This window comes from Helianthus annuus, chromosome 2, assembly GCF_002127325.2.
Source record: "Helianthus annuus cultivar XRQ/B chromosome 2, HanXRQr2.0-SUNRISE, whole genome shotgun sequence".
In the NCBI taxonomy this organism is placed as follows: domain Eukaryota; kingdom Viridiplantae; phylum Streptophyta; class Magnoliopsida; order Asterales; family Asteraceae; genus Helianthus; species Helianthus annuus.
The window spans coordinates 55,408,093-55,411,226 of record NC_035434.2 but is presented as its reverse complement, the minus strand read 5'-3'; the positions used below and the strand labels follow the sequence as shown (position 1 = coordinate 55,411,226).

General features: G+C 35.8%; 1 pseudogene; it reads right to left on the bottom strand.

The window, feature by feature from the left end:
* Nucleotides 1-216: 216 nt before the first annotated feature.
* LOC110890660 lies at nucleotides 217-2,479 on the bottom strand (annotated as a pseudogene).
* Nucleotides 2,480-3,134: the final 655 nt, after the last annotated feature.

The window sequence follows — 3,134 nt, the reverse complement described above, 5'->3', positions numbered from 1 at the left end:
AGTACCATGCACAGGTGCTTAGTTCTTGAACAATCACAACCAAAAAACTAAAGCATTTAAATGGGTAAGAAGCAAATGCAAATGTCAGTGTATTCCCAAATTTATATAGGCTACAAGTCAACCTAAAATCAATGCAACCAACTAAACACAATTACAAAAAAGACCAACATTTTAACACAATCATACCCTCAGACTGCAGCTTCGACGCAAAAGCAATCAATCCGGTTGCGAAGACGACCACTGCAACTGTTCAATCTCAGCACCCGCAGTACACGCCAAAATCGGATCCAACCCCCTTCAACCGGCTGCCCCATAGAACTCAAATCCCAAATAAGAGCTTGCGAATCATCACCCACAGTACAAATATGACACGAACTATGCGGCGCCAACGCAATCGCATTCACACTCGCCTGATGCCTCTGCAGCTCCACAACCGGCAACGTCGGAAACCGAATATCCAACACAACCACCTTCTTGCTATCCATTATAATCGTCGCCATATACCTCGGATCCTGCTTATTCCACCCAAGCCGAACCAACGGCGTATCTGGCTCAGAACTCTCGTAAATAATCGTCGAATGCTCCTAATCCCGTAAATCGAACACCCTCACCGACCCATCAGCCGAAACCGATGCGAACACACCCACACCGCCCCACGCAATATCGTAAACCTCCTTATCATGAGCTATGAGCTGTGTATCAACCATTTCCCTTTCGATATCCCAAATCGTACATGTCGTGTCGATACTCGACGTCCCGATGTGCCTCGGTTCCGCTTCGTCCCAAACCGTACAAATCCAAAAACATCCTTAGTCACTAATGTTTGTTCAAATGGGACAACTAAAACATGCCTTAATTAAGAAGACAGAAAATAATAGAACTTGGATTAAGAGAACCTGCCTTTAGTTGATCTTTTCCATTCGTACCAAACTCCGGCCAAAAATGTGCAACGTTTTCGTCAAGCTTCAGATCCTAAGATAAAAACATATATTGTATATTTGACCCGTTTATAACTTTTTTAAGAACAGTAGAATAAGCATAAGCAAAAGCAATGTCACCGATGGCTTGAAAGGTCCTCCAAACTTTCTCTTGTCCGGATACGTCTATTCCTAATTCCACTCTGTTTAACATATGTGTAAAAAAGTATACATGTTAGATTACATTGAAGAAAAACGTACTATTCTTTGTAAGAATCAACTATACGAGATCCAAGCACTTTTCTGTAGTATTCCAAGTCAATAGGTTCTGGTTCCTGTATTATCCAAAAAAAATCACCTCAATTAAAATATATAGAATCTAATCATAAAGATAACAACTTTATGTGATGTTAAAGTATAAAATAAGGACAATAGCCTAATGTCTTAGATAAGATAATTTCAGAAATACATACAACAGTATATAATTGTCAATATACTCTTGTCATAAATGTCTGTGGCACTTGCAACAAATGATCAAAACCAAAAAATTGCATAAAGCCATCAACTTATCACCAATTATGTCAAATACTCGCTGTCTTATCCACAAATAAATAAAACTGCTTAATATAAAATTGTCCCATATACTCCCATAACTAAGGAGTTATACATTCATAATTTCAAAATCACAAGCCATAATCCTAAAGTTCTCTGCAACAGGCCTAACTGGCATGCTTTAGACTCATAGAAACCCCAGCTATCATACATATCTTCATCAATTTTTACATCTATCAATCCAGTTTCCGATTATAATCAACCGAATTCTCACAACATCGACAATCTGATACAGAAATAGCAGAAAATGAAACAAAACAAAATAAAACAGAAGGAAAATCAGGTTTAGATCATCGGTTCACGCCAAAACGGTACCGGTCGAAATGGTACGGGTTGAAACGGTTCGCGTCGAAACGGTACGGGTCGAAACGGTCGAAGATTCCAATGAATTTTTTAATTTTTTTGATTTTTTTTTAATTTTTTAGATCTTATTTTATTTTTTGATTTTTTTTTTGTGAAGTAAACGTCTATTTTTCTGATTTTTTTTTAATTTTTTAGATTTTATTTTATTTTTTTTATCTTATTTTTTTATTTTTTTTTGTGAAGTCAACATCTACAAACACTCGAATAGGATGGAGAATCTGCCTGTGATGCTATTTTTAGATTTACCCAACGTAATACGCATCCTTACCTACGAATTATTTTAAATAGATATCTTACAACCCATCCTGACCAATCCTTAATTATTTTTTAACCCATAACTGAATATTCAAACCTAATGCATCGCATGCTGATATTGCTAATAGACAAATTCCTAAGTCATAACAACCTACAACTGTTGAATGAGCGTCGAAACATTTAAAATGTGTTGTTTCCCAAAACTTTCGGCTGCTATAGTTAAACTGAAGGAGGAGAAAAAAGGTATATAAGGAGTCAGAATAACGAACACAAAGAACCACTTATAATTCAGATATAAAAGGAGTCAGAAAAACGAACCTCCCTCCCGTCATAGCTGCATACTACAGTGTTTGTAACGCCCAATCGTTGTAGATTCGATGTTAGTTTGCTGAGCCGAGCCTCTTTCATCTCATTAGCGTAAATTATACCTGATTAATAACAATAATCACATTCACATTACAAGTCACGATATAGGAAAAGCACTTAGTTTGATTAAACGTATTTATCAAACAGACAAATCAAATTTCACGAACCACTCTTGAATACAAAATAAAATGCTCGTTAATGTTGATCGGAAATATAAAAATAAAACTTGTAGAAAAAATCATCATTCATAAGATTATAAGAACATGCCAGTGTTTTTCATAAGAGCTGCAATGTAAGTCGTTTTACCACCAGGTGAAGCGCTAGATGTGAAAAAAAACATCATTCATTCAATACCGTAAAAATGTATTATGGTATATAAACTGAAATAAAGATGATAAATACTTACGCCATGTCAACAATGCGTTCCTTCTCCTGAGGAGCGAGTGCCATCACAGGTAAAAAAGAACTTGCACTTTGCACCTGTAAAGAGTATAAACAAAAACAGCCAGATAAAAAAATAAATAACAAAACTTTATATTTTAAAAAATTTAAATAAAATTCAAGTATACCATGTAATGACCAGCCATATACTCCGGGGTTGCACCATATGGCACTTGATGA